This window comes from Dreissena polymorpha, chromosome 6, assembly GCF_020536995.1.
Source record: "Dreissena polymorpha isolate Duluth1 chromosome 6, UMN_Dpol_1.0, whole genome shotgun sequence".
Taxonomy (NCBI): domain Eukaryota; kingdom Metazoa; phylum Mollusca; class Bivalvia; order Myida; family Dreissenidae; genus Dreissena; species Dreissena polymorpha.
The window spans coordinates 84,414,211-84,433,389 of record NC_068360.1 but is presented as its reverse complement, the minus strand read 5'-3'; the positions used below and the strand labels follow the sequence as shown (position 1 = coordinate 84,433,389).

Genomic DNA, 19,179 nt, shown 5'->3' with positions numbered 1-19,179 from the left:
TGGAATTTTTTTAACAAGATCGCATGCTTATTAAATAAAGTAAAAAATTCTTATGAATTTTACACGGCCACAAGCAGCATAAAAATCTGTCTGTTATGCACTACTTGAAATTCTTAACAAAAATTGTATCAAAAAGTCACTTCGAAAAAAGCAGCACTTATCAGTGGGTTAACATCCATACCGTTTAATTGAGAACCCAACACAGTCACGTGATCCTGCACCCTGTAAATATAAGGGATGCAGCTTCATTATCAAGTTGTTCAACGGAAACCTTGTTTCACGTTTAGTCGCGTTGACCTTCACCTCACCCACACCAAACTGAGGACTTTTAATAAGATTTCAGGCATATCAAGTATCATGAACATTTGAGTCGCGTTCTGAGAAAACTGGCCATAATGCATGTAAGTAAAGTGTCGTCCCAGATTAGCCTGTGCAGTCCGCACAGGTTAATCAGGGACGACACTTTCCGCTTTTACTAGATTTTCGGTAAAAAGGGAAATTCCTTTAGACGAAAACTACCATAAAAGCGGAAAGTGTCGTCCCTGATTAGCTTTTGCGGAATGCACAGGCTAATCTGGGACGACACTTTACGCACATGCATTTTTCCCAATTTCCACAGAACAAGACACATATCTCTATGTGATCTCAACTGTGTTTGATGCAATCATGCCACCGCCTAACAACTTCCCTGCGCAAAGGCCATTACTGGGGTTTCCCATGTTTCTGTACACAAATGGCTAATACAAGGATTAAATACATTGCAATATTAAAAAATACATGAAATGTGAGGTAGACTCGAACTTGTAAAGGTAATTGTTTATAAAGTTGTACAGGTATATATAATATATGTTATTCGGGCTTTATTAAACATAGTGAATATATCATATACTCTCGGAAAAAACATCAGGTTCTAGGTAAAGAAAATCGTGAGGATGGCGCGTCCGAAATACTGTATTCAATATGCCTCTACATATCTTCCTAGCTGCATGTCTTTAGGGAAAAATATGTTTCGACTTGATTGCTTAATGCGCTTTAAACTTTGTTGATGCATAACATAAATTTTGTCATGTAACGTTGACCATTGAGATATTTTTATGCGTGGGGATGAAATTATATGGGCGTCTGACTAGCGTTTAAATGAAGCATTATGCAGGCCAAACTGTCTCCAAATTACATTATAAAGTGTCGAACTAAACAATCAACATAGAAATTAAACTTCTTTATCGTACCCATACATGCCATGACAGATCTCTGAAAATTATGCTGATGGACCAAACAACGTGTTGTGTAACCTTTTACATTGGGTTAAATTGCCAACTGATAGGTCGAAACAACAACAACGCGTCAACAGTTAAATAATCCAATATTAAACAACTAAGCGTATTGAATAACCCTACTTTTATGACAAGGCTAGCAAATTTTTTATACTTGTTATAATAAGGAGGACTTAATTTCACTAGTTCACGTACGTATCTCAAGAATTTGTTTAACGAATAATTGTATAGTTTTCGGATGATTAAGTTTCAGACAATTTGCTTGCATAGATTATATAGGATTTTCTGTACTTACATTTAGGTATTATTAGTGTATAATATAATTTATTTCATTATTTGAAATGAGGATGGTTGTTTGGTAAATATCATCTTCTATAATTATTGATCCAGGATATATTTTCTTTTATTTCCTCATTTTCATTATCCCTCAGTCTCATAGCTAAAGAAACTTCAGCAAACAGTTTACATAGTATTTACACACCTGTAAAGTCGCGCCAGTCAAAAATCATAAAAAGTGACATTTAAAGTTATGGTAGCCAGAACTATTAGTCTTATAGTATCGGTCCTCCTCATAATATTGTGCTTTTAACGAAAAACTGCCAAGAAGTGCTGGAAACTTAATGTTTATTGTTATTTTTAGAAGTTGTAATTTTTTTATGGTTATCCATGACTATTATGATGATCATTCACATGATTTTCGTTGTTTGTTGGACAGTTAGTCAATGATGTTTATTCCAGGGTGATGCTGATATTTAATTATGTAGCACAGAATTATGTTAGTTTGTTTATGGATTAAAAGTAGCTTTGCAATCAAATGATTTATATGCCGCTCATTTTTAAATAAAAAGTAAAAATATTTTAAGAACAACGTGAGCAAGAGTTTTTTTTTACCATTAAGTTACTTTTTTTAGAACAAGCACATGTGAATAGTAACAAATCTTTGCACCCAATCAGAAGGTCCAATACTATGAGACAATTGTTCATGTACATGAAACAGATTACTATAGTCTTGCCAGTAATTTGTCAAAACATTGCCGATTTAAATGCATTTTTCTTGTTATGTCTAAGAATACACATTTATTTATAGATTGACATATAAAACATGCGTGTTTTTGTATTTGTTAACTTCCACAATTCATATGTATTCATCAAGAGGGCCAATACTATGGATAGACATGCTAATTATGTTTGAAATAAGTAATTTGTCAGTGCAATCCTCATCTTATCAATTGATCCACTGTGTGGGTTGTACGATAAAATACTGGGGCAAGCAAGCAAAACTTTTTCCAGTTTAGATATTATTTAGCAAACTCTCAATGTTCATCAATTAATATATGATATTTTATTTTTCAGCTTGTATTATCCGTTTCCAGATATCAATCTAGTACAAAATGACAACCCCATTTGAGAGATTGAATGATGCCTTAGGCCATCTTGTATTAAACGAAGAAGGAGCAGTTACAAGTGTAAGTGATCAGACATGTAAATTGTTAAATACTTGTGTGCATGTTTATTTTTTTTAGCACACCTAACCACAACATGCTGATTATGGTGAGCTTTTTGATTGCCTTTTGTCTGTCAATCATAATCAGTCATCCATTGTGCATCATTAACCCTTTGCATGCTGGGAAATTTGTCGGCTGCTAAAATGTTGGCTGCTGAATTTCTCAAATTAGCATTTTCCTTTTACACATTTTGTGGCGTCTCATCTGGATCCAAATTGTTTGCAAAGGCCTTCAAAATTCGGTTCCCGCACTGAAAGGATTAAAAATTAACCATGTGAACACTCTAAAGGGCGCATTTACTTTCAAATCTTCATAAAACTTGAAGATGTGACAACATATTTGTTGTCCCTTAGAAAGATACATTTGATTTAAGACCTTTCTTACTTGATTCAGTTTTTAAAGGCTTCATTTCCAACCCTTAGATACTGATGAGCAGCAAACATCATAAAACCTGAACAGACTGCAAGTTATTCCCAGGCTGTTCTGGTTTTGTAATGTTTGCACGTAGACAATTGTTCACTTTGCTTCTAAGTGGGAAAGAAAAAGCTTGTGAAAACTCTTAAGGCCATATTTATTGCCCAGTCTTCATAAAACTTGGTAAGAACTTTGTTCGATCTTGGCTAAGTTCAAAGCTAGGTCATGTGTGGTTAAAAACAAGGTCAATAGCTCAAACTAAATCTTTTAAACACCCATAGTTATTTTTGTAATTTCCTGAAATTCACTCTGAAGATTTTCTCTAATTATTTATCTGACGAGTGACATGGCATATGATGCTGTTCCTCTCATTTAACCCTTTCCCACTTAGAAGCAAAGTGAAAATGCAGGCTACATGTATGTGCAAAGAGCATAAAACCTGAACAGCCTGAGAGTAACTCACAGACACTTGAGTTTTATGCTGTTTGCTGAACATCAAAGTCTAAATGTTGGAATTGTTGTCTTAAAAACTTGAATCTAGTAAGAAAGGTCTTAAATTAAATGTAACTTTATAAGGCACATACAATACCAAACTTCGTCAGACCGACGGACATATCTGACAGATTATGACAAGATCTGATCGATTTTGCAATTCCGTCGGACCAAAATGTCCGACTTCAAAAAATATAATAAATATCTTATTAATCATCGTCTGATGCTCCGTGGGAATCCAATATTTGCCATCAAAACATGTAGAACTAAATACGTTAATACCAGTGTTTTTTTATGTTTTCGATCTATTTGTGTCCTCCAATAAGAATAGCTCGCACATGTTCGGTTATACGCATTATTTTTCGAAATAACACTCATCTGGTCTGACAGAATTTGTCAATCCGTCAGACCGTATGTCTGACACCAATCTGGAAGTTTGGTATTGTCTGAAGGCACAACAAATGCGTCAGAAAATGTATCAAAGTTGTAAAGGGTTAAAAAAGTCTATTGTAAACACTAAATGCTCAGAACAGTAAAATTGCTGGGGTGTGAGGTGAGCGCTTTAGGGGCTTTTGTCCTCTTGTTAAATAATTATCTATCAAAGAAGGCATCTCATAATGATTTGGTTATGTAATTTTACTACATATTTGGTTGGAAGAAACATGTGTGCCCTCTAAGTATTGGGGTCTCATATGCACCTATGTTTAGTTTTGGGGCATAAAGTAATATCTTTAACAAAGTCTTAAATCATTCAATACAGACTGGGAAAGTGAGGTGCTGTCATGTGAAACTATTGAAAACAGTCATTTAAGGTGAAACCACTTAACAGTTTTATCTTATCTTCACTAACTTTTAAACATTCTTTGTTTGTAATACGTGTATGTGTGGTCATGGTGAAGATGAATAAGCTGTTTCATGTAGAATTTAAGATGAATGTGGGACTGAATAAAAGTGTTTTGAAAATCTAAATTTGTGACCTTTTGCCTCTAGGCTCTAGGAAGCCTGGCTTTTAAAGCTTACAAGATAATGATGGACAATAAGAAAAGCAATAATTAAGTACTTTACAAGAGCCTACAGAAACTACAATATATAAATATTACATAAAAATTTGTCAACTTGAGGAAATACCGAGGGGAAGCTGAGTTTGACAGTTTTTTTTTTAAGTTGACAAATTTACTGTCACCCTGTCAGACATGTAATATTTATTTTATTATACCGAAAAAACTATTCAAACATGAACAATTTATATGAACCATGAACAATTTTAATATTCAATAATTGTATTTAATTTCAGCAATGAACAACCATTAATATTTTGATAACAATTATAAAAGTACAATGGTTAACAAAGTCAATTTCTTATCACAGAAAATACAAATTCAATAGTTAAACAGTATTAAGTATGTCTCTGTAAGTGTTTTCTAAGGCGAACAGAAACGCGAAAACGTGACATCACCAAAACAATGAAAATCAAGTGACGCCGTCTTCATTCATAAACAGTGGGCGGACAATCAAAGTGACGTCATTCCACACGTGATTACTAAGGTAGCGGGCGACAGTATTTTTTGGACAGTAAACTTTTTCACGCTGGGTCTGATAGTATTTCTATGTCACGATGGCCTATGGGAGTTTAGCATTGTGAATAAAAGTTAGGTATAATAATGTTAAATGTTAACTTGACAGTCAGGTGGAGACTTGGAGAACAAGGAAGATATGGCACAAAAGTTCCTCCACCTTGTAAGAACAGCCTTGAGAATTCCAACCAGCCATAAGGATAAGTTCAAAAGACTATCAGGTACACCTACTTGTTTTCTTAAACCTATTTATTTGTGCCAATGCTTGATTGCATCGAGTGCCAAAGGCATATTGACATGCTCTCAAATCGGTTTCCTGGGTATAACCAGTACTTGGTGTCTAAAGAGAAGTTCAAATTTAGGCTCCCAGTGGAGTTCAAACCTGTGACCTTTGGTTTCTAGGCAGACACTACATGTATATCCACAACACCACGAGGACCCACGGCACATCTGCTTGTAAGAGTATAGCCGTGTTATGTATTGACATATGATGACCTTAGTGCTTTTACAATGAAAGATTAACAGTAAGTTCTATCTGCTGATGCCACAATCTCTTGAAGAGTTGCTTAACTTTCTGCTGCTCCTGCTGCAGCTGAATGGTTGGTTTTGATGATAATTATGTTATGATAATGATGATGATGATGATGCCGCTGCTGACTGCTGCCTCTACTACTGCTGATGATTATTGGGATGGAGAGAATGATAATGATGATTATAATGGTGTGAATTAGGATGAGGATGATGATTTCTTAAACAGTGCTAAGTCATTATTAAATAGTTGTTGCAACATTAACAATATTTGTCATGATATGAATTTTAATGAAAAAAAACAAACAAATTTATCAGAAATTAACATCCAAATAGTTTCTTATCTTTAATGTAAAAGATTTTATTTTATTTTTTTCACACGTTCATTATAGTTGTCTGGGACAGCTTCATGTACGTGATCACGGTCTCCAATCACAAGATCTACATCTGCAAGAAACAGTTTGTCCCCACTGAGCCCGTCACAGCTTGACCTCGACCTTGGGGATGTAGCAAATTATACTCATTAACTAAATGCCTTTACCACTCAGGTAAACCTATTGACATGTTTGTAATCCCTTTGAATTTTCAAAATCAAATCATTTTCAACCCTAAGATACCGATGAGCAGCAAACAGCATAAAACCTGAATAACTTGCAGGCTGTTCTGGTTTTATGCTGGTAGCATAAAGGCATTTTTAACCAGGTTTTCCGAAGGAAAAAACTGGTTATTAGATTGGCGAATGCGGGCGGGCTGGCTGGCGGGCTGGCTGGCTGGCGGGCTGGCGGAATAAGCTTGTCCGGGCCATAACTATGTCGTTCATTGTCAGATTTTAAAATCATTTGGCACATTTGTTCACCATCATTGGACGGTGTGTCGCGCGAAATAATTACCTCGATATCTCCAAGGTCAAGGTCACACTTTGAGTTCAAAGGTCAAAAATGGCCATAAATGAGCTTGTCCGAGCCATAACTATGTCGTTCATCGTCAGATTTTAAAATCATTTGGCACATTTGTTCACCATTATTGGACGGTGTGTCGCGCGAAATAATTACGTCGATATCTCCAAGGTCAAGGTCACACTTTGAGTTCAAAGGTCAAAAATGGCCATAAATGAGCTTGTCCTGGCCATAACTATGTCATTCATTGTGAGATTTTAAAATCATTTGGCACATTTGTTCACCATCATGGGACGGTGTGTCCCACGAAAGAATCACGTCAATATCTCCAATGTCAAGGTCGCCACGACTAAAAATAGATTTAAAAAAAAAAAAAAAACTTACAAAGGGGGTTAATTTTTTTTTAGTCATTTCAAAAGTTCAGTTTGAGTTTTCTCCCTTTATCAGATTGTTTTTTTTCACAATGAAAACCTGGTTTTGTGACAATTTTGTCCCTTGTCAATTTTCTTCTGAGTGGGAAAGGGATAACACTCTTGCATAAACTGGTACATTTCACTAAAATCATGTAGTATAGACTGGATGATAAGCAACGTCATGCCGAAATGGGTCTCATGCAAAATATAGTCAGCGTTGCTCCAACACAGCCTGCGCATCCGGCCAGTCGGGTAAGGAGTGCCTATAAAATCCTTGTGTGACTTTTAAGCTGAAAGGGTAGCTCCTGACCAGACTGCGAAAAATACTGTACATAACAATGTATTTATATAATCTTTTAATTAGCAAAGTTTGTGTGACAACAAAGAAAAAAGTCAGTAAGAACTTTCATGTTGTAGACTTATTTTTGTTTTTTAACATTTTCCGTTATTGTAATGACAGTTATGCTAGCAAGTATAGAGAGAATAAGCTATTGTTCATGATATATCTTGACCAACTTTAAAGTAAATTAAAAATAATTATAATACTCCGAAATATTTAAATTTAAACCATGCACAAAATATAATCATTTTAACTATTGCAAAAAACTTTGTTCAATAATGTTAAAATAAAATAATAAATGCAGTATTGTTGGTTATAGGCCAGGTAAACAATTGCGTCATTATGAGTCTGTTAAGCCAAGAAAGCAATTCAACTTCTATGCATTAATCCCATGGGTCATTGTTTATTGTTTTATTTACAACAATAATTCAAAATGTGACCCTCAAGAACTTTTTATTTATCAATATTATATATAAGAACAGCATCTTCTTTTGTCATGTGTTGTAAATAACTTTCATGTCCCAAAAACATTGCTATACATGTATATGTATTTATCATCTGTTCATATCTATTTATATAAAATTGGTTTTAATTATATATAGAAACAACTGAAACAAGAGGATATAAGTAAAAATGTTAACTCTTTAAGCTTATACATGTTCCATGTCTAGTTGTCCATTGAAACAAAATCGTATATGAATAATATTATTAAAGCTTTATAATTAGTTCAGTATAATATAGAAAACTCATTGGCATATGTGTTATTAGATGTTAGTTGTTTCTGGTAATTTATTACTTTTAAAATTATATTCATGTTTGCTTGGTATCAATGGAATTATTTTATATATGTGCACAATAATATAATGTATTATAACACGAAAAATAAATAAATTGGTTTGTTTCTATGAATTGGTTAATAGTGTTACATAAATTTGATTATACTATACAGTTTGTTGTACAGCGTTAGAATTTCTAAAAATCCACCTTATACTTTTTTTTAATTTTCTGCAAAATGTCCATAGAAAAATTATTATTTAGACATGAAGTAAGGGTAATGTAAATATGTCATTCACATATGATGTTATTGAACAAGTCAGTCACGCGTAACGAATAATGAGAACACGGTAACCTGAAAACTATTTATTGCAAAACGCATTAAAGGGGTCGTCCAACAGATAAAGCGTTGTGTGACGCGAAACAAAAGTTTTGGAAACTACGAGGATTGCTTATATAGCTAAAAAATACATCCGCTGTACTCATGAGCGTGGATGGTCGAGTGGTCTACGCGGGAAACTGTTTACTTCAGGATTCCAGGCGTTAGTGGTTCTAGTCCTGTTGAGGATTGCTTTTTTTTCCTTTTTTCAATTGTATTCTTGTTTTTTTTTACTGGAGATGTTTAGTTCAAAATGTTTACATTTATCAATTTAAAGCATTTAATGACAAGCTTCAATACATGCCAAAATATTTTGGGCGGCCCTTTAACACAAAGATGACATGCATTCAGTTTGCGCGATTGACTATGTCGCACCTATATCATCCATCTTTACAGTATATATATATATATATGAGCCACGTTCTTTAAAAAGGGGCTTTAATGAATGTGCGTAAAGTGTCGTCCAGATTATCCTGTGCAATCCGCAAAGAAAATCAGGGATGACACTTTCCGCCTAACATTGATTTTTGCTAAAAAGACACTTTCTTTAAACACAAAATATCATCTATATGTTCCCGATAATTTTAAGAGATAATTTTAAGATTACACAAGGTTATTGATTTATGTATCTGATGTGGATGTACAATGGCTTAATTCTCAACACTTCGTGTGTTTAAACGAGTCTTCTTATTTACGATTGTTTTTGGATGTTTCAATTTATTGCACTGGAATTAATCGGGCCTGCGAACATGATGCCCGTAATTATTGCAAATAACCTATGGTTGAGTTTCTTCTCTGTCTATATAATTATGTAAGTTTGCGTCCGGTCCTTGTTCGATTTTTTTATTTTATCGGAAACCATAAACGATTATTTGCAATCTATTAAAAAACCCTATTATGTCGTGCACGTGTTTGCCCATGCACACAAATAGAAATACATACCGCATGACTTCTCCGGTGGATACAAATGTAGTTTTCGGCGTTTGAGGGAAGCGAATTGATCTCCACGCAGAGTTGTCATTCCATGCTCTCACATACAACCTCTGTCATCACCAACCTCCGCGCAGGGATTTGACTGGAACCAGCATAGGTGGATCAAAGCCCTGACTTCATAACCGACCACGTGATGATAGCCAAGCCACGTGGTACACTTATTTTACCGTTGTTATTTTTATTCCCCCCAACCCCGGATCGAATGACGGGGGTATATTTTGTTTGGCCTGTCTGTCTAGCTGCCATTGAATGCGTATGTCTGTCTGTCCCAAAACTTAAATTTTGGATATAACTTTTGCAATATTGAAGATATCAACTTGATATTTGGCATGCACGTGTATCTCATGGATCTGCACATTTTGAATGGTGAAAGGTCAAGGTCAATTCTATTCCGACAACGATATTTTCGTTCGTCGACGAAATGAGATGTAGCCCACGCATGCGCAGTCAATAGCTTCCGCTTAATTGTGGAATCGGCATGTTTGCTATTTTGCAATCAGTCTTTTTCGGATATTGAAGTAAAATAACACATCCGAGATGTCCTTTTGTGTCCATCGGATAATTTCAAGACGAGTCTTAGTGTTAATTTACGCCTAAGACGTTGACAGATGTGTTAAGTGCAAATTTTATCTGCACAAAGATCACGTCTCTCGTCGTTATGGCGAAGCCAACACGGAAAGTCAATCTGACAAAATAAGTAAAAATAGTAGTGCTAAAGGGTCGTCAAAACAAAGAAATGCATCGAAAGGGAAAGCCCTTGTTTTTTTTAGCTCACCTGAGCACAACGTGCTCATGGCGAGCTATTGTGATCGCCTTTTGTCTGTCGTGCGTCGTCAACATTTACCTTGTTAACACTCTAAAGGTCACATTTATTGTCCAATCTTCATGAAACTTGGTGAGAACATGTGTCTAAATAATATCTTGGACGAATTAGAAAATGGTTCCGGTTGGTTGAAAAACATGGCCGCCAGGGGGGCGTGGCAGTTTTCCTTATATGGCTATAGTAAAACCTTGTTAACACTCTAGAAGTCATATTTTTAGTCCAATCTGCATGAAACTTGGTGGAAACATGTGTCCCAATAAAATCTTAAAAAGTTTAAAAATTGTTACGGTTGGATGAAAAATATGGCCGCCAGGAGGCGTGTCAGTTTTCCTGATATGGCTATAGTAAAACCTTGTTAACACTCTAGAAGTTACATTTTTAGTCCAATCTTCATGAAACTTTGTCAGAACATGTGTGCCAATAATATCTTGGACGAGTTCGAAAATGGTTCCGGTTGATTGAAAAACATGGCCGCCAGGGGGCGTGGCAGTTTTCCTTATATGGCTATAGTAAAACCTTGTTAACACTCTAGAAGTCACATTTTAGTCCAATCTTCATGAAACTTGTGTCCCAATAATATCTTGGACGAGTTCGAAAATGGTTCCAGTTGAATAAAAAACATGGCCGCCATGGGGCGGGGCAGTTTTCCTTATATGGCTTTACTGTATGGTAAAACCTTGTTAACACTCTAGAAGTCACATTTGTGGTCCAATGCTCATGAAACTTGGTCAGAATATTTGAACTAATAATATCTGGGCTAAGTTTAAAAATGGTTGAGATCAGTTAAAAAAACATGGCCGCCAGCGGGCGTTGAGTTTTCCTTAAATAGCTATTTACTACAAAATCTTGTAAACACTCAAGAAGTCACATTTATTATCCAATCTTTATGAAACTTGATCAGAACATTTGTTCTAACAATAGCTCGAGTGGGTTTGAAAATGGTTATGGTTCGTTGAAAAACATGGCCGCCAGGGGGCGGGCAGTTGTCCTTATATGGCTTTAGTGAAAACTTGTTGACACTATATTAGCCATATTTATTGGCCAATCTTCATGAAACTTGGTCAGAACATTTGTCCCAATGAAATTTCGCCAGAGATTGAAGCTGGGTCATATGAGCTCAAAAACTAGGTCACAAGGTCAAATATAAAAAAAACATGTTAAAAGTCACTTTTTTGGTCCAAAATAATCTTCATGAATCAGCTTGCATTTTTTTCAGAATAGTCTAGTTCCTTTGGCTTTCAGGTGAGCGCCTTAGGGCCTGATGGTCCTCTTGTTTCTTCGAAGGCAGAAAAAAGTAAACAAGATGTGGACTGCGGTATTTTGCAGTGTTTACAGCGAATTCAGTCGATTCAAAAACAGTACGACCAAAAGGTTGACAGTATGCTTTACAGGTTCAAAAATATGAAGAAACTTATGAGTATAATAAATGTCAGGATTACCCTGGACAGATTTGTGTTTACGATTATTTTGATGCAGGTGAAGTTGCTGAGGAATGTGTCAGTGTTAAGTCGGGCCCCTGTCCCAACAAGTGGAAGCCGATAGTCGGTTTTCTAGACTAGTATGGCAAAGCGATTTAAGGGCAAAGAAATCACTGATGAATCTGAAGAATGCGCTTGCAGAGAACGTCAATTATGTGTTCAAAACACTATACACAAATGGTTCAAGATGAAAACATTGAACGGCTTGAAAATTATGATGGTTAAGGTTATTATGTTTATTGTTTTCTTTTGTTATTATCCTCATTTTCAGCGGTAAAAATGGGAAAAATTCATTAAAGGGAGTTAAAAATGGCAATAATGGAGCTTTTACTGCATATTACTTTTCCAATGAAATCTTAACTAAAATGGTGGATAAATAATGTGTCGTAAAATAAGACGAGGAAACCCACAAATTGTCATCCAAACAGACAGTAGTACGTGCGGCTGGGAAGCAGTTTTAGATGATGAAAAAATAGGAGGAAGATGAACGGATTCTTATTCAAAATGTAAATTTATGTTCTAGAAATAAGGGCAATTGTGTTTGCTTTCAAAGCTTTTGTCTCGTGCATACAGGGCAAGTTTGTTAAAGTGTTAACAGATTAAACAACAGCTATATACTTTATAAACCATTTTGTTTGATTTAAATCTCAAGATTGTAATTATAAAAGCTTGCAAACTTGCAATTAATGTTCAAATCATAATGTTCGGATTATGTGTTCACATATTCCTGGAGTTGAAAATGAGGCTGACGAGCCTTCGCAGTTTTTGAAGGAAAATATCGAATGGGAGTTGGATCAGGTTGTGTTTCATGATATTTGTAGTTTGTTTGGAAAACCAGATGTAGATTTATTTGTAATCAGACTTAACAAGAAATAACAAGTATTTTGCTCTTGGAAGCCTGATCATGAAGCCTTTTTTATTGATGCATTCAACTTAAACTGGAATACATTCAAACTGTGGCACATGTTTCCACCGTTCAGTATGGTTGCTAGCTGTATTCAAAAGGTGGAACAAGATCAGAACAACGCAGCCATAGTGGTTGCATTGTGGACAACACAGTTGTGGTGGCCAATGCTGATGTTACGCCTAGTTGCAAAACCTAGCATATTAACAAGGGTGGACAAACTTCTGCGGATACAACATACAGATCGAACGCATCCACTAGCTCAACAAATGGTTGTGCTTTCATGCAAGTTTTCAGGAGATCTTACAGAACCCAAAGTTGTTTTTTTTAATCTACCGAGATCCTCATGGCCTCTTGGCGATTATCAACAAAACGCCAGTCTCAAGTCTAATTATCGCGGTGGTTTCAATTCTGTAGTGAACAAAAGATTGATATAATTCGAGTTTCTTTGAACAATACAATATTAATGACTTTCTCACAGAACAGTATAATACAAGATAAAGTCATTATTCAATTAACACCACCGGGGTGCTTTTTCTTCAATGAAAATATTATTGGGACAGTTTACTGAAGGTACACATCCTTTGGTGCTGAGATTTATGAAAAGGGTTTTTAAATCTTCGACCACCGCGTAGTAGATATTCCGAAATATGGAATGTAAACAAGCTTCTGTTGTTTTTGCAAACGTTATCACCTGGGCGTCATTTGACTTTGAAGAATTTAACTGCTATGCTTCTTGAACTTGTGAATACAGCCAGGGAACAGACTGTTCATTTGTTAACAACTAATGGTTTTAAAAAGTTATCGTCAGAGTTTATTATTGAGTTTGATAGTTTGTTAAAACAAAGCCGGCCTGGGTTTGATTGTTTTAGAGCTCATTTAAAAGCCTTTCCTCCAGATAGGAGGTTGTGTAAATACTGTTCTAAAACAATATTTTAAAAGAACTAAAGAGCTTAAACAGAGCTCAGGGGGAAGATTATTGATAAGTTACATAACGCCATATAAAGCTGTTTCACGGGATACAGTGTCTCGTTGAAACAAAGATGTTATGAGGAAATCAGGAATAAATACTGAAAAGTATGGCGGTCATAATGTTCGGTCTTTAGCAACGTCGAAAGCAAAGTTACTGGCAAGTCCAATTGCATTCTCCTAGCAGAGTTGTCGTTCGTGCCTCAACATACGTCTCTGCAGCGGCCTCAACGCAAGGAATCTTGGCATAACACATCAACGTAATTGTACGCTCTTTCGTGGAAATATCAAGGACCACAAGCATACTATTTTAAAGTAATTACCTTTAAAAAGTGCATATATTGTTAATTTATCTACAGTCCAACCTGCCCGAGCGACCGCCTGTTAATAGCGACCAACAGTCAATAACGACCACACCGATTTCCTCCTGAACGATTTCACTATATATTGAACCTGCGAATAAAGCCCACCTGTGAACAAAGACCAACGACCACCCTTTCACATTCCCAAATTACCATTTTGATAGCTTACAACGACCACTGCAATCATAAAAATCAACGATTTCGTAACTTTCAAAAAACAAAATGGCCACCAGGACGCTGCGTAGTCATGTGATACAATCTTACCAGTGGACTCGTCGGTCGCTATGGAGATATTGGCAAGTGACAGTTTATTGCACTCGATAGCAGTTGTTTGTTTATTTAACATGTATTGCTAATTGGTAGTCGCCTGCTTCTTTTATGCATTTGACCGTTTGTCAAAAGTGTAAAAATTTGTCTTTGTATTTAAGTGACTCGCGATTAATGTACTAATTGCCGAAAATATCAAAGACAAATTTGGGGCTTTCATAAACTCATTGAGGAAATTAACAGTTTCATATCACTTACGATGCCTATTAAACACAAACATTTTGATAGTCATTCTCTTCTTAAATTTCTCCGTAATAAGACGTTCATAGATTATAGAAAAGTAAATTGTCAGTTCAAGTTAACCATCATGGCTTCCAAGCGTAAGTTCTTGACGTTGGAAGAACGCGTTAAGGTCATTAGTTGGTTAGGTAAAGGACACAGTTGTAGACGAGTGGCTAGTGATCTTGGTGTAGGAAAAACTCAAATTCAGAGTGTGTCTTGCGTGGAGGGGGACGGGGGTCGTAGTGCTTATTGTGTTTTGTTGTTTCTACTGGTACGTTGAGTATCTGTCTGGAATCTTATTCTTGGATGTTTTCAGTCTTATATAAATATCAGATGTCATTTATTGTCCATTATCGTCAACTCTACTGGTTGTGTAGTAGTAATTCATGTATTTCATGTATAAATGTTTGCTATGTTATGTCTATTTTGTACTTTGTTCTTTGTAGAATTACATGTACATGTACGTATACATGTATGTCAATAGTTATTTATACAGTATATGATAAATTTAATAAATAATAAAAACAAAAGGGAATATAAATACAACATGTAATAAATATACAAATGTAAAACAAAACTGTGTTTTCAATCCTTTATTTCATTATACATGCAGAAGTATTCAAACAATTAAACAACAGAGCACATACATAGAAAAGGTACCTGTTAAAAAACTACCAGCATATTTTGCAAAGTTTCGATCGACCCTGCGAATAAAGACCACCTGTGAACAAAGACCACAACGACCAAATCCATTGAGTGGTCTTTATTGACAGGTTGGACTGTACATATTTTATAACAATTATGAGAACTATTTTCATGCCCATTTACGCAGATAGCATCACTCCGCTAAAATGTAAACAAAAAACGAAATAGTGATGAAAAGCTTGTTTTTATCTACTAACACATTGAAAGTTTCGTAACGTGTATGTTTATCTTTAATGTGTAATCAAATGAAATAGCTGACTATGGAAATATATCGCAAGTCTGCATGTTGGAAAAGCATAATCTTTTGCAAAAAAACTAATTAGATAATAATTATTTTTATAGTTTTGATGTATGCTTATTGTATCATTGTATGTAGATAATTATCACATTTACAAATTTGCGTGTGTATTGCTGAAATATTGCTAGCTAATTTAATTTAATGTGGTTTAATATTCACCAAGCACTATTAACTTAACAAATGCTGCTTCTGTGCTTGTTCAATGTTTTGCTTTTAATGCTTTACAGTAAAAATTATATGGTGGAAGAACCAGTTATCGAACACCTAAGAAATTACGTTAAATAACCTTAAAATTGAAACACTTAAAATGACAAAAACATTTACTTTTATCATATGACTAACAGTTCAATCATTGAATGATTTATCTGTAAAGTTTTCCAGCAAACTACCTTCAAGAATTCATAACAATGATTCCCTGATTATTGTCACCTCTAGCAGACAAAACAAAATGGCGGCCGATGTAAACATTACCTATTACCCGACACTTCATAAATACTACTCCAGCATACAAAGTCACATGACTATCACGTGACCCAGACTCGGCGAAAAAATCTGCTTTTGCTGCAATCAAAATTGCAAACGGGCATATGCTTTTTTGTGTAAATGCACGTTTTGATAAATGCATTCAAAAAGTAATAGCAAAAAACACACAAAACGGTGTAAATAACAATAAATGCATTTCTTTAACCTGTTTTCGGCGCATTTGTTTCAAGCTAAGTAGGCCAGTAGGTCATGGACTTCATGTGCGACCATTTGTTTATCAATGTGACGTCATGCGCACTTTTGCGTGTGTGCATACAGAACCAAAACAAAACGTCCGATGATAGGTGCTGTTCGATAACAGGTACTTACACGATACACATTATTACTAGTATATAAATATTACATGGCTGACAGGGTGACAGTAAATTTGTCAACTTTAGGTAATATTGTTCACCTCAGTTGACAGTATTTTTTCGAAAGTTTACCAATTTTCTGTCACCCTCTCAGACATGTAATATTTATTTTATTATCGTAACGAATTAACTATTTAAACATGAACAGTTTTAATGAACCATTAACAATTTTAATGTTCAATAATTGTATTTAATTTCAGCAATGAACAACCATTAATATTTTGATAAAAATAATAAAAGTACACTGGCTAACACACATTATTTCAATTCTAACACGATTTCATTTATAAGTTATCCGCGATTTATAGGTTATAAATGAGATGTTTTTTTCTGTTCACAATGCCTAAAACTATAAATCTATAAACTGCAGTTCTAGGTCTTATTGCCACTTAAATAAATAATATGATAAACGAAATGCTTAACACTGTTGAATTCTTCATTCCTGCCCTTTCAAGAGAGAATACTTTCCAGTCAACCCAATTGGAAAGAGGTCTGGGTTAAAATCCCAGCAGGGGCTCCAGAAGATGATGTAATGGCAACAAAGCATTTATATATAATATTCAATTCGTACTTTCATTTAAATACAATTATTGCAATTGTTTTAAATTGCATTGACTAGTTTATCAATATCAAATATGTCTAAAATCAAAGATATTATTGTAAATAAATCAATAATTGAATAAAGCAATGATCCAGAATATTTTATTCGATAATGTCCATTTCAGTATCAACTTATTATTACCAGTATATACCGTTAAAAACAGTTACAGTTTGTAAAAATATGCACAAATTGACCATGAGAAAACTAAATATACTGCTGTTTCTATTCATGCAATTGGGAATTTAAGCGTTAATTCAATCAAAATTGAGAAAATACTATAAGTCACAGTTATTATTTAATACATAAACTTTTTTCTGCAATCAATTTTTACATTTATCAGTGCAATACGTACCCATTTATATAGAATTAACAAATGGCATTCCTATGGATAAAATATTACGATCAAACATCGCATGTCAATATTTATTTAGTGTTGTTTAGATTGAAAAGATATTTTAAAAAATTATTTATTGGCATTGTAATGTATGTTGAAACAGAAATAAAGCTGAACATGACGGATTGAAATGAAAGCAAGTTGTGTTTTCCATTTTAGAAAAATCAGATATAATTTATATGGAAAAGTACGCTAGTGCATAAAAGAAAAAAAAAGTAAGGACATTCGAACTTACACCCCATTGTCCTTTTTTCTCCTATTGTTTTCTCTTGTTTAACTCATCCTTCGCTTTTGCGAAGAATATCAAATAAATCCTGTCACATGTAATCATGTTTTAATTTGTGTACTTTGATGCATTGCTGAACCTTCAGAATATCCTGAATAAATGATATTAACTTTGAACAAAACAAGGACACGCACTACTGTATCAGCAATTCAGGTCTTCCTCATGAAATGCGCTAAGGCACAGAGGAAAATATGTGTGATTCACCAGGTACTGGGTTACCCCTTTGAATGTGTTCAATTTGAGGCACTTAATCAAATGTTTCTGTACTCAATACAGTGCAATAATTGAACAAATATTTTTAAACTAATCAGCCTTTAAAAAGCTGTTGAATCTTTATATGCACCCAATGGAGGGCAAATAGTGATCGGACTGTCCGTGCGTCTGTCTGTCACACTTTGCGATTAGGTTTAGAAAAATACTCATAACTTCTATGTCGCTCCAGAAAGCAATTTCATATTTGGCATGCATGTGTACATGGACAAAGGCTTTCCATACGCACACACATTTTGAGCCCTGTGACATTGACCTTAAACTTAGGGTCCGGGTTTAGGTTTCGAAACCCGCGTTTAGGTTTCGAAAAAAGCTCATAACTTCTTTGCCGCTTGAGCTAAAACCTTCATATTTGGTATGCACGTGTATATGGACAAGGCCTTTTATATGCACACAAATTTTGACCCCTGTGACCTTGACCTTGAACTTAGGTCCGGGTTTAGGTTTTGAAATCTGCGTTTAGGTTTCAAAAAAAGCTCATAACTTCTATCAAGCGTTTATAGGGGGCATATGTCATCCTATGGTGACAGCTCTTGTTATGTGTATGTCGTTCATGATATTGAAGAATTACAGCAACATCAATTGGTGAGAAAATGTGATAAATTAAAGATTTTAAGGCACAGGGGTGCCCTAGTGCTTAAAGAGCCTGGGGAAAGGCATAAATATCATGGTGATTTATTATTTATTTAAAAGATCATGTAAAGACTTGAATTAATGTTATAGCAGCTTGGTTTTGTGCAGTTTTGATTGTGTACTTTGTTGACAGACTGTCATAATTCTCTTATATAATTTTTTAATTTATAAATATTGCTGATTGATCTTGTAAGTGTATGATTGATGCTTCCAGTTGTCTCCTTTCAGGAAAAGCATGGGACAATTAAATGTATTTGTTAAAACACCAATAACAAAACAACTGCACTGGTGTTGGCCTGGACTTTATTTTTAGATTTGTATTTTACCATAGAAAATGTTAAATTGAGTAAACATCTTTAGGGTCTATGTGTACCAAACTTGCATTGCATTGGTTAAACATAGACTATTTACTTTGGTCAATATTTATAT

General features: G+C 34.8%; 1 long non-coding RNA gene across 2 annotated transcripts; it reads left to right on the top strand.

Annotated features, from left to right (window-relative positions):
* The first annotated feature begins 1,308 nt into the window (after positions 1–1,308).
* Positions 1,309–8,341, top strand: LOC127835156 (uncharacterized). 2 transcript variants are annotated; one of them, XR_008028387.1, is made up of 5 exons: positions 1,309–1,465; positions 2,628–2,740; positions 5,369–5,480; positions 6,180–6,718; positions 6,881–8,341. It is a non-coding gene; the product is annotated as an uncharacterized LOC127835156 (long non-coding RNA). The 2 variants fall into 2 exon arrangements; XR_008028386.1 differs by having other exon boundaries at positions 6,180–8,341.
* The last annotated feature ends 10,838 nt before the right edge of the window (positions 8,342–19,179 follow it).